General features: G+C 49.8%; 1 pseudogene; it reads left to right on the top strand.

Moving 5' to 3' along the window:
- Window positions 1-3,929, top strand: part of LOC138273940 (neuronal acetylcholine receptor subunit alpha-7-like) — a 29,273-nt pseudogene extending 25,344 nt beyond the window's left edge.
- The last annotated feature ends 9,440 nt before the right edge of the window (window positions 3,930-13,369 follow it).

The following is a 13,369-nucleotide window of genomic DNA, read 5'->3' on the forward strand; positions in this document are numbered from 1 at the left end:
GTGTCGGGAGCGTCAACGTCAGACCCAACGCTGGGGAAGGTTGCGCTGGTACAACTGGCATCTGGACGGATCCAGAAACTGATCCGGAGGGATCTTCCGGAGTCGGGGCCAAAGCCGATGACTTGGAACCCAAGGGGGCCCCTACTGACTCACCTGGGCCTAAGGGGGCCGAGGGTGGGTCAGACTGCCCAAAAATGAGGCGCATGGCCTCAGAATTCTTTTAGTTGGGCAGGGGTGACACCAGCTCCCAGGAAGTTGGGGAAATGCGGAGCAGACCCAGATGCAGGCTCCGATGACGGAGGCCTAGAGTGCTGAGCTCATCCCTAGTCCCATCATCCGAACGAGAGGGTGAACGTTTATCTTCTTCGACTTTTTCCTTGTGACCCAAAAGCTCAGAAGACTTTGAGGGCGAAGAGTGGTGTTGAGTCCACAGGCAGTCTCGAGACCTTCCTCTTGATCGAGACCAGGAGCAACGTGGAGCCGAGTGTTGGGCCACCAGCAGCTTTAGGGACTGCTCCCTAAAAGCTTTCGGATTCATGGCCCAACACTCTGAGCACGACTTCGGGTCATGGTAGCGCTCCAAACAATAGATACATGAGGTGCATATCCGTCACCAACATAGTTCGGTGACAGGAGTCGCAGGGTTTGAGGCTTGTCTTAAGTGACATTCCTTGACGCACCCCCAATCTTGTCACAGAAAGTTCAACAAAACAGTCGCTGGTAGTAAAAAATGACTGAGGTAGCTCTTTGCCCGGATCTGCGCGAAGGCTGGTGCGGAAAGAAAATAACTGACGTCAGCGCACCAGGGTGGCGCCTATATACGTCTGGGACGTCATCAAGGCGACCACGACGACACCCGCGGCACACAGGAGTTACTGCTCAAAGAATTATCTCCGGATCCAGGCTTACGCCTTGGGAAATTCAATGGTAAGGAACCTGCAACTAGAAGTCTCTATCAGTTAGATTATTTTCGCACAAAGGGTGAGAGAAAGTAGTTGGTGTGACAGTATGGCGACTATGTGTGTGCTGTAAATGAGGACAGGTGAAAAATGGTGAAAGCCTACCTCCGCTGGCTTCGAAGAAGGTAAGTTTTGCCTTTTGATCTACACTACATGCAACAAAGAGATGCTTATAGGGTTAAAAGACCCATTCGTAGCATGTTTGGTTGTAGATACACATGCCCTCCATCATGTGTAAAGCAGTACTCTCCTAAGCGACGGTTAGCCAGTGAAGGGTGCAGATGTCCAATTCTAGCTAGTAGGGAGAGCCTTGGTTAGATCCGTTTGCCTCCGCAGAGAATGCGCAATGTCAGCTATTTTGCGCGTTGGGGTTTCCAAGGCGGCACTCGCTCGGAGACGCTTTTCGTCTCCGAGTGGAACTCCGGTCTCCTCTACACCTTCCTGCCTATCCCTCTCCTGCCCAGAGTTCTCAAGAAGATCAAGAGCGACCGGGCCCAAGTTATCTTGCTGGCTCAGGACTGGGCTCGAAGACTGTGGTATCCCGAGCTACTGAGCATGTCCATCGATCCTCCTCTCAGACTGCCTCTTCGGACGGATCTTCTGTCGCAGCAGCAGGGGACAGTCCTTCACCCGGACCTTTCCAACCTCTGCCTTCATGCGTGGAGATTGAGCGGCAACAGTTGACGGCATTTGCCCTTCCACCCGAAGTCTGCAATGTTATCTTGGCAGCCAGGCGTCCTTCGACTAAAACTGTATACGCCTGTTGTTGGAATAAATTTGTGGCATGGTGCACCAACAAATCTGTTGACCCCCTATCTGCCCTTCTTTCAGAGGTTCTTCTGTTCATTCTTTCCTTACCCCAGCACGGCTCTGCATTGGGCACCCTTAAAGGGTATCTGTCTGCCATTTCCGCCTTTCTTAGGCTTCCTGATCAGCCCTCACTCTTTAAATCTCCTCTTGTGAGTAGGTTCTTAAAGGGGCTCACCCACTTATTTCCTCCCACTCCCTTCATCATACCTCAGTGGGATCTTAATCTTGTGCTTACTTTCTTGATGCGTACTCCCTTTGAGCCTATGCATAATTGTCCCTTACAGCTCCTCACATTCAAAACTGTCTTTCTCATCGCCATCACCTCTGCTCGCAGGGTGAGTGAGCTTCAGGCCCTTTCTTCAAAGCCTCCATACTTATCGTTCACCCCGACAAGGTGGTGTTACGCACTAGGGCTTCATTCCTTCCTAAGGTGGTTACACCGTTTCATGTAGGCCAGTCCATCACAATGCCTACCTTCTACGCACCCCCACATCCTTCCCATGAGGAGGAGAGACGCCACCGTCTGGATCCAAAAAGAGCATTGGCGTTCTATCTCAATCGTACTAAAGACTTCTGGGTGGACGATCAACTCTTTGTTGGCTATGTGGGAGCGAAGAAACGGAAGGGGGTGCAGAAACGTACCATCTCTCAATGGGTGCTTCTTTGCATCAAATGTGCTACGCTTTGGCGAAAAAGCAACCTCCTGAAGGCTTGTGGGCTCATTCTACCAGGGCCACTGCTGCATCCACTGCGTTAGCATGCGGAGTTCCTGTCCTTAATATCTGTCAGGCAGCTATGTGGGCGTCTCTGCACACGTTTGCTAAGCATTACTGTCTGGACAGCCAGGTCCGACGGGACGGCTACTTTGGTCGTTCGGTCCTGCAGGACTTTCTAGTATGATCTTAGTTCGCAGCCCACCACCGAGGATGGCATTGCTTGGGTATCTATTCTAAGATAAGGAATCTGCAACTAGAAGTCTCTATCAGATGTACAAGTTACTTACCTTCAGTAACGATATATCTGGTAGAGACATATTTTAGTTGCAGATTCCTTACCGCCCACCCATCCTCCCTGCTTGTGAACTGATTTCTAGGGACAGGGATTCCCCCTTTGAGGTCCTTACCTCTAGCGCACCAATATCAAAGTTCTTAGCGGCTCTGCGCTCTGGCGTGGAAAGACATTAAAAGAAACTGACGTCACTGCATGAGTGCGGCGTCTATGTACTGCTCCCGACATCATCAGTGTGACCACGACGCCTGCGAAGTCAACCGACGCCACCTACCGACGTGCAAGGGTATTGCTCGAAGAAAAAATCTCCGGATCCAGTCTGACGCTTAGGGGAAAATTCTAAGGTAAGGAATCTGCAACTAGAATATGTTTCTACCAGATATATCGTTACCGAAGGTAAGTAACTTGTACATATATTATAAATGTAATATTGTTGCAGCAGGAAAGCATTAACATAATGTTTAAGAACATCCATTTCTGCATGTCCTGTAGCTCTCCCTCAGGTCCGCTAGTCTTAAACCCTTGTTCTCAGTCTTTTGGTGTTGACAGGGTGAATAGGGTCTTGTGAAAAACTCTGCTTTATGCCCCTCTGTGTCTTTGCTTTCCCTAGGTGCAGATCTTTGTTCTGAAATGGTGTGCCTGGTTCCTGAGGATGAAGAAGCCTGGGGAGGAAGCTGAGCCAAGGCCCCAGTGTACCCCAAGCCTTCTGAGTTGCAGCTCTGACAGCGAACACACCACTCCTGACCGGCATGGCAGTGGTCCTAACAGTGCCAATGGAAACCTACTATACATTGGATTCCGAGGCCTAGAAGAGCTGCACCATACCACTGGCAAGACCTCAGACCTTTTGCACAAGCAACCTGACTTCCCTGCTTCTCTTTCCCTGCACTCCAATGGGGTGCCGCCCAGCGGGCACAGTTCAGAGCCGGGTGATCCCCAACTTGAGAAGATCCTAGAGGAGGTGCAGTACCTGGCAGATCGTTTCCGTAGCCAGGATGCAGACGAGGCGGCCTGCAATGAGTGAAAATTTGCCGCCACAGTCATTGACCGCATGTGTCTGGTGGCTTTTACCATCTTCAACATCATCTGCACTATTTCCATCCTGATGTCAGCATCAACTTCGTGGAAGCTGTATCCAAAGACTACATCTAGGGATAAGCCACCCTACCTCGGGTTCAAGGTCGGATTGAGGAGACTGGTTCATGTGGCTGGTCTTTGTGTCGCTTAATGCAAGGGCCAGCAAGGACAAAGGAGGAGGAAAGAAGCCTGGTGACCTGCACAACTTCCACCTGATGGCTGCCCAGTGTCAGTACTGCCACTCAGAATCCTGGACAGTGTTGTGGGTGGACATTTTAGAGTACTACATTGCACCGGGCCTTTCGTGCCCCTCCTTGTGGAAGTCCAAAAGCAGTTTATGCCAGTTGTTTCAAACCGCTATAATGAGAACTTGTGGTTTGCTTACAACGAGGCATTCTCATTTGTTGCTAGCGCTACCATTTGCAATTGTAGCATGTGACCCTTGCAACTGGCCATTATTTGTGTTATAGGTAGAGCAATAGCACAATCTATTAAACTATATGTAGGAAGTTGGCACTATAAATACTATCTCAAAGTGAAAGATAGTGTGCACAGAGTCCAAGGCTTCCTTCCCCTTAAGAGGTTAATAGTGGCAAAATTAGTTAATTCTAATGCTTTATTTTGTGGTAGTGTGGTCGAGCAGGAGGATTATCAGAGGGTAGTGTTAAGCATTTGTTGTACACACACAGGCAATAAATGACGAACACACATTCAAAGACTTAACTCCAGGCCAATGGTTCTTATATAGAAAAATATATTTTCTTAATGTATTTTAGAACCACAAGATTCAAGATTTGAGGTAAGTACATAAAATGCAAGGTACTTCACACACGTAAGTATGGAACTTTGATTTCAAACATTAGTACACACAGTTTAGATTAAAGTGGCAATACGCTATTTTAAAAGTGGACACTGCAAAAATCAACAGTTCCTGGGGGAGGTAAGTTTGGTTAAGTTTCTCAGGTAAGTAAAGCACTTACACAGTCAGTCTCCTGGGCATAGGCAGCCCACCATTGGAGGTTCAAGGCAACCCCAAAGCCACAGCACCAGCAACACAGGGCCAGTCAGGTGCAGAGGTCAAAGGAGGGCTGAAAACACATAGGTGCCTATGAAGAACAGGGGTGCCCTGGATCCAGTCTGCTAGCAGGTAAGTACCTGCGTCCTCGGGGAGCAGACCAGGGGGGTTTTGTAGAGCACTGGAGGGGTGGGGGGTGGGGGACGGACACAAGCCCAAAAAACACACCCTCCGTGGCACAGGGGCGGCCGGGTGCAGTGGACAAAGTAGGCATCGGGTTTGCTATTGAAAGCAATGGAGGGACCCGGGGGTTACTTAGGCGATGCAGGCAAGGCACAGGGGTCTCCTCAGGCCAGCCACCGACTGGGCTAGGAAGAGGGCTGCCTGATGGTCGCTCCTGCACTGGAAGGTGGTACCTCTCTGTCCTGGGGGCTGTGGTTCAGTGCTTGGTCCAGGCGTCAGGTTCCTTGTAAACTGGCAGTCGCGGTCAGGGGGAGCTTCTGGATCCTCTCTGCAGGTGTCACTGTGGAGGTGCAGGGGGGTCGACTCAGGGTACCCACGTCATCGTAGTCGCCTGGGAGTCTTCTCTGCAGTGTTGGTTTACCTGAACTCGAGCAGGGGGCATTGGGTGCACAGTGTGAAGTTTCACGCTTCCGGCAGGAAGAGAGAGTTCTTTAAAAGTTGTTTCTTTGTTGCAAAGTTGTTTCAGTTTTTGACCAGTGCCGCTGTTCTCAGGAGTTTCTTGGTCCTTCGGGTTCAGGGCAGTCCTCAGAGGTCGCTGGTCCTTGTTGGATGCATCGCAGTGCAGGTTCTTAGAGTCTGGAAACAGGCCGGTAGGGCTGGGGCCAAGTCAGTTGTCATCTCCGCAGGGCTTACAGGTCAGCAGTCCTACTTCTTGTTGTAGGTTGCAGGAATCTGATTTCCTGGGATCAGGGTCGTCCCTCAATACTAAATTTAGGGGTGTGTTTAGTTCTGGGGGCAGTAGCCAATGGCTACTGTCCTGGAGGGTGGCTATACCCTCTTTGTGCCTCCTCCCTGAGGGGAGGGGGGCACATCCCTATTCCTATTGGGGGAATCCTCCAAACTCAAGATGGAGGATTTCTAAAGGCAGGGGTCACCTGAGCTCAGGGAACCTTAGGGGCTGTCCTGACTGGGGGTTGACTCCTCCTTGTTTTCCTCATTATCTCCTCCAGCCTTGCCGCCAAAAGTGGGGACAGTGGCCAGAGGAGCGGGCATCTCCACTAGCTGGGATGCCCTGTGGCAGTGTAACAAAGGGGGTGAGCCTTTGAGGCTCATCGCCAGGTGTTACAGTTCCTGCAGGGGGAGGTGAGAAGCACCTCCACCCAGTACAGGCTTTGTTCCTGGCCACAGAGTGACAAAGGCACTCTCCCCATGTGGTCAGCAAGGGACTTACTTGGGTGCCAGGGTTGTGCCAATTGTGGAGACAAAGGTACTGGTTAGCAGGGTCCCAGCACAATTTCAAATCATAACTTGGCATCAGCAAAGGCAAAACGTCAGGGGGTAACCATGCCAAGGAGGCATTTCCTTACAGGGAATCCTCCAGAATCAAGATGGAGGATTTCTAAAGACAGGGGTCACCTCAGCTCAGGATATCTTAGGGGCTGTCCTGACTGGTGGGTGACTTCTCCTTGTTTTTTTCATTATCTCCCCTGGACTTGCTGCCAAAATTGGGGGCTGTGTCCATGGGGCGGGCATCTCCACTAGCTGGAGTGCCCTGGGGCATTGTAACACGAAACCTGAGCCTTTGAGGCTCACTGCTAGGTGTTACAGTTCCCGCAGGGTGGAGGTGCTAAGCACAAAGGCTCTCACCCCAGGGAGTCAGAAACTTGTCTCTCAGCAGCAGGCTGGCATAGACCAGTCAGTCCTGCACTGAAAGATTGGGTAAAATACAAGGGGCATCTCTAAGATGCCCTCTGTGTGCATTTTTTAATAAATCCAACGCTGGTATCAGTGTGGGTTTATTATTCTGAGACGTTCGATACCAAACATCCCAGTATTCCGTGTAGCCATTATGGAGCTGTGGAGTTTGTTTTTGCCAAACTCCCAGACCATATACTTAATATGGCCACACTGTACTTACAATCTCTAAGAATAGACATAGACACTGTAGGGGCATAATGCTCATGCAGCTATGCCCTCACCTGTGGTATAGTGCACCCTGTCTTAGGGCTGTAAGGCCTGCTAGAGGGGTGACTTACCTATGCCACAGGCAGTATTTTGTGGACATGGCATCCTGAGGGGGATGCCATGTCGACTTTGCCTTTTTCTCACCACCAAAACACACCATCTACAATGGCAGGGTGCATTTGTTAGGTGAGGGGTCTCTTAGGGTGGCACAGCATATGCTGCAGCCTTTAGGGATCTTCCCTGGTCACAGGGCTCTTGGTACCACTGGTACCTTTTACAAGGGACTTATCTGTGTGCCAGGGGCGTGCCAATTGTGGAAACAATGGTACATTTTAGGTGAAAGAACACTGGTGCTGGGGCCTGGTTAGAAGGATCCCAGCACACTTCTTAGTCAAGTCAGCATCAGTATCAGGAAAAAAGTGGGGGGTAACTGCAACAGGGAGACATTTCCTTACACAAGCCTGCCCACAGGCCAGGAGACTCAGCCAAAGCTGGGAGAGTCTTCCTAGTCTGTCAGGCGAGGAAGAGTAGGGAAAATAGGCTGGTTTGTTGCAGGGCCTACTCTGCCTTACATCCTCCTGTTCAGGTCATTCCCTCTGGGGAACTACCCACTTCCACAGTGATAGGACCTAGTCCGAATTGCCTCTTGTCTGACTTTTTAATGTCTTCACCTATTTTCTCTATTTTGGGTTTAGAGGTATCCACCTCATTTTAGCCAGGGTCACACCCCTAGTTTACCCAAAGAGGTTACCCATAGCCGGAGTAACCCCACCATGACCAACATGGTCAGGGGGCCTAACTTGCTATTTGGCATGGGGTCAGACCACCATGCCAAGGATAGTGCAGCCATAAAGGCTAACACCCAGCAGGGGCCACTGACAGCTGTCAGTGCCCAGAACCACACCTTTAGCTCTTCACCTACAAGGGAAGAAGCTAAGTTACAGGCTTCTTTGGGTTCAGGGTGCCTGTCTGCTGTGTTGGAGTGGGGGGTTACTGCATCTTGTAGTAAACACCCTTCTTCCACTCTTTCTTCTGTTAACTGAGGAGCCACCCACTCCAGTTGAACAGTTGCCTGACTAGTCAGGACTTCTTGTGGGCCAGGTTGGACTTTACCAGTGCCACTTTTGGAGTTCTCCCTTACTGGAACCTTGGCTAAAGGTTACCCCCCTTTCCTACTCTGTTTTCTTTTCTTTTTATTCTGCGGCCTACTTGCAGTTACGGCAGAGGTAGCACCTCCAGAATCCTTGGGAGAGGGCTGGTACTGGACCAGTTCCCCTCTTAGGCTCTGAGTAACCTCTGGTTAGTCATTTCCAAGGAGGAAATCAAGGGGGAGGTCTGGTCTGACTACCACCCTTCTCTAGCTAAAAGTCCCAACCACTTCTATATGCACAAAAGCCATAGGCCTATCACTGACCCTGTCTGGGCTAACTCTTACTCTGGCAGTCTCACCTGGGATGTACTGGTTTGAGAAAACCAGCCTGTCATGCACAATAGTGTGACTGGCACAAGTGTCTCTCAGGGCAGTGGCTGGAATTCCATTCACCAGTAGGCGGTGGAAGTGTCTACTTCCCTCTGGAATCTCCAACTCACCTGTTGGGCCCTTTTTCAAGTTGAAGGCTATGAAGACCTCCTCATCTGGGGAGTCACCCCCAATGGCTACACTGGTTACCTCTGGGACTTTGCTATGGGGTTTGCTTTTGGGACAAGAAGTGTCCTTGGTGTGGTGCCCTGTCTGTCTACAGTTTTGGCACCATGCCTTAGTGGCATCCCAGTTCTTACCCTGGGACCCACCTTTGTTTTGGGTTGTGTCTTGGGGCCCACCCACCTGGTCTGGTTTCTAGGGGCCTACAGAGGACTCTCTTTCTTTGTCGTGTCACCCACTTTCTCCTGGGGAGGCTTTGTAACCCCTTTCATTTGGTCACCCCCAGTGGAAGTTTTGGTTACCCTAGTCTTGACCCAGTGGTCTGCCTTCTTTCCCAATTCTTGGGGAGAAATTGGACCTAAGTCTACCAGATATTGATGCAACTTTTCATTTAAGCAGTTACTTAAAATGTGTTCTTTCATAAACAAATTATAAAGCCCAACATAGTCATGCACTTCATTTCCAGTTACCCAACCATCCAGTGTTTTCACTGAGTAGTCTACAAAATTAACCCAGGTCTGGCTTGAGGATTTTTGAGCCCCCCTGAACCTAATCCTGTACTGCTCAGTGGAGAATCCAAAGCCCTCAATCAGGGTAGCCTTCATGAGGTCATAGGATTCTGCATCTTTACCAGAGAGTGTTAGGAGTCTCTCCCTACACTTTCCAGTGAACATTTCCCAAAGGAGAGCCCCCCCGTGAGATCTGTTTACTTTTCTGGTTGCACAAGCCCTCTCAAAAGCTGTGAACCACTTGGTGATGTCATCACCATCTTCATATTTTGTTACAATCCCTTTGGGGATTTTTAGCATTTCATTATTCTCTCTGACCCTATTTAAGTTGCCGCCACCATTAATGGGAACTAAACCCATCTCTTTTCTTTCCCTTTCTATGGCTAGGAGCTGCTTCTCCAAAGCCAATCTGTTGGCCATCCTGGCTAACAGGAGGTCATCTTCATTGAGGCTGCCCTCAATGTTTTCAGAGCTACTGGAATCCCCTATGGAAGAACCAGTCTTTCTGACTAGGATTTGAGGAGTCAGGGTTTGAGGGACCCTGTTCTCCCTATTTAGGACAGGAGGGGGGAAGTCATCCTCCTGTTCACTAATTTCCCCATCTGAAGTATTATCCTCAGAGGGGTTGTCCCTTTTGAACTCAGCCAAAAGCTCCTGGAGCTGTACTTTGGTAGAGTTGGACCCAGTCTTTATCTTTTTTAGCTTACAAAAAGACCTTAACTCTGACATCTTTAGATGCAGGTAACGGGTGAGGTTCAGTTCCACCACCATCTCATCTGTGCTAGACATTATTTCTCTAAAAGTTGGGATTACTTTTTAAGAATCTAAAACTATTTCTAGAACTTAATCCAAGCTTTTACAAAACAATAAACTCTAAAAGAAATGCTAACAGGGACTTACACAAGGCCCTAGCAGGACTTTTAAAAATTTAGAAAAATAGTTCCAATTGCAAAAATCAGTTTCTAATGACTATTTTTGGAATTAAGTCATGTGATCAGGTATTGGCTGAGTAGTCCAGCAAATGCAAAGTCTTAGACCCCACCGCTGATCCACCAATGTAGGAAGTTGGCTCTGTATATACTATTTCAAAGTAAGAAATAGTGTGCACAGAGTCCAAGGGCTCCCCTTAGAGGTAAGATAGTGGCAAAAAGAGATAATTCCAATGCTCTATTTTGTGGCAGTAGGCTTATCAGAGGGTAGTGTTAAGCATTTGTTGTACACACACAGGCAATAAATGAGGAAAAACACTGAAAGACTTACTCCAGGCCAATAGGTTTTTATTTAGAAAAATATATTTTCTTAGTTTATTTTAAGAACCACAGGTTCAAGATTTACAAGTAATACTTCAAATGAAAGGTATTCCATTTAGATACTCTAGGGACTTTGAATAATCACAATAGCATGTACCGTCTTTGTAGAAATGGCAATAAGCTATTTTAAAAGTGGACACAGTGCACAAATCAACAGTTCCTGGGGAGGTAAGTAGAAGTTAGTTTTGCAGGTAAGTAAAACACTTACAAGTCTCAAAGTTGGGTCCAAGGTAGCCCACTGTTGGGGGTTCAAGGCAACCCCAAAGTTACCACACCAGCAGCTCAGGGCCGGTCAGGTGCAGTGGTCAAAGAGGTGCCCAAAACACATAGGCTTCAATGGAGAACAGGGGTGCCCCGGTTCCAGTCTGCCAGCAGGTAAGTACCCGAGTCCTCGGGGGGCAGACCAGGGGGGTTTGTAGAGCACCGGGGGGACACAAGCAGGCACAGAAAGTACACCCTCAGGGGCACAGGGGCAGGCGGGTGCAGAGTGCAAACAGGTGTCAGGTTTTAGATAGGAAGTAATGGGGAGAACCGGGGGTCTCTCCAACGATGCAGGGAGGCACAGGGGGGGGCTCCTCGGGGTAGCCACCACCTGGGCTAGACAGAGGGTCGCCTGGGGGTCGCTCCTGCACTGGAGTTCGATTCCTTCAGGTCCTGGGGGCTGCGGGTGCAGTGTTGGTTCCAGGCGTTGGGTCCCTTGACACAGGCAGTCGCGGTCAGGGGGAGCCTCTGGATTTCCTCTGCAGGCGTCGCTGTGGGGGCTCAGGGGGGTCAACTCTGGCTACTCACGGGCTCACAGGCGCCGGGGTGTCCTCCCTGTAGTGTTAGTTTTTTCCGCAAGTCGAGCCGGGGGCGTCGGGTGCAGAGTGGAAAGTCTCACGCTTCCGGCGGGAAACGTGGGGTCTTTAAAGTTACTTCTTTGTTGCAGAAAGTTGCAGTTTCTTGAACAGGGCTGCTGTTCTCGGGAGCTTCTTGGTCCTTTAGATGCAGGGCAGTCCTCTGAGACTTCAGGGTCGCTGGTCCCTGTTGGATGCGTCGCTGGAGCAGGTTTTCGAAGTTGGAGACAGGCCGGTAGGGCTCGGGCCAAAGCAGTAGTCGTCTTCCTCCTTCTCTGCAGGATTTAGGTCAGCAGTCCTTCTTCTTTCTTCAGGTTGCAGGAATCTGATTTCCTGGGATCTGGAGAGCCCCTAAATACTGAATTTAGGGGTGTGTTTAGGTCTGGGAGGGCAGTAGCCAATGCCTACTGTCCTTGAGGGTGGCTACACCCTCTTTGTGCCTCCTACCTGTGGGGAGAGGGGCACATCCCTAATCCTATTGGGAGAATCCTCCTAACTCAAGATGGAGGATTTCTAAAGGCAGGGGTGAGCCTCAGCTCAGGACACCTTAAGGGCTGTCCTGACTGGTGGGAGCTGACTCCTTGTTTTTCTCATTATTTCCTCCAGCCTTGCTGCCAAAAGTGGGGGCAGTGGCCGGAGGGGCAGGCATCTCCACTAGCTGGGATGCCCTGGGGCGCTGTAACAAAAGAGGTGCGCCTTTGTGGCTCACCGCCAGGTGTTACAGCTCCTGCAGGGGGAGCTGAGAAGCACCTCCACTCAGTACAGGCTTTATTCCTGGCCACATAGTGACAAAGGCACTCTCCCCATGTGGCCAGCAACATGTCTGGTGTGTGGCAGGCTGGCAGGAACTGGTCAGCCTACACTAGAAGTCGGGCATGTATTCAGGGGGCATCTCTAAGATGTCCTCTGGGTGTATTTTACAATAGATTGTACACTGGCATCATTGTGTATTTATTGTGCTGAGAAGTTTAATACCAAACTTCACAGTTTTCAGTATAGCCATTATGGAACTGTGGAGTTCGTTTTTGACAAACTCCCAGACCATATACTCTTATGGCTACCCTGCACTGTAGGGGCATAGTGCTCATGCACATATGCCCTCACCTGTGGTATAGTGCACCCTGCCTTAGGGCTGTAAGTCCTACTAGAGGGGTGACTTACCTATGCCACAGGCAGTGTGAGGTTGGCATGGCACTCTGAGGGGAGTGCCATGTCGACTTAGTCATTTTCTCCCCACCAGCACATACAAGTTGTGAAGCAGTGTGCATGTGCTGAGTGAGGGGTCTCTAGGGTGGCATAAGGCATGCTGCAGCCCTTAGAGACCTTCCCTGGCAACAGGGCCCTTGGTACCAGGGGTACCAGTTACAAGGGACTTACCTGAGTGCCAGTATTGTGCCAATTGTGAAGACAAATGTACAGTTTTGGGAAAGAACACTAGTCCTGGGGCCTGGTTAGCAGGGTCCCAGCACAGTTTCAAATCATAACTTAGCATGAGCAAAGGCAAAAGATTAGGGGGTAACCATTCCAAGGAGGCATTTCCTTACAGACAGCCAAAAAACAGCCAAATGGCGCCAAATGACAGCCAAAACACTCCAAAAAACTGCCAAAAGACTTCTGACCTGGTCTGGAAGTTCACAAGCTAGGATACCCGATGAAGCGTCAAATGAGCCTTGCTCCTCTAATTGGAAATATTAGTATAATGTGGCCTGACTCTGTGGTATCCATACCTGGCATGTGACATTTACAGTTTTGGTAATATCGGTCCTATTAGCAAGCTGCCAAAAAAGACTTTCACTTAACAGATGGACTTCTTTCACCTGATGTACCCACAGAAAGGATACAATAAGACATATTGGCGTGGGTGCTATAACATCGCCCATACTAGACGTCACTCCAACGGTGCCCACAGGAAATGTAGAACACTGTCGGAAGCTAGATTACTATCCCTCGCCCCAGTGATCGCACTGAAAGAATTCTCCCACTGTTCAAAGCCAACACAGCCATGATGCATACTGCCACTAGAGCGCAACAACAATGAGCAAATGAGAACAGGGC

This window comes from Pleurodeles waltl, unplaced genomic scaffold (assembly GCF_031143425.1).
Source record: "Pleurodeles waltl isolate 20211129_DDA unplaced genomic scaffold, aPleWal1.hap1.20221129 scaffold_127, whole genome shotgun sequence".
Taxonomy (NCBI): domain Eukaryota; kingdom Metazoa; phylum Chordata; class Amphibia; order Caudata; family Salamandridae; genus Pleurodeles; species Pleurodeles waltl.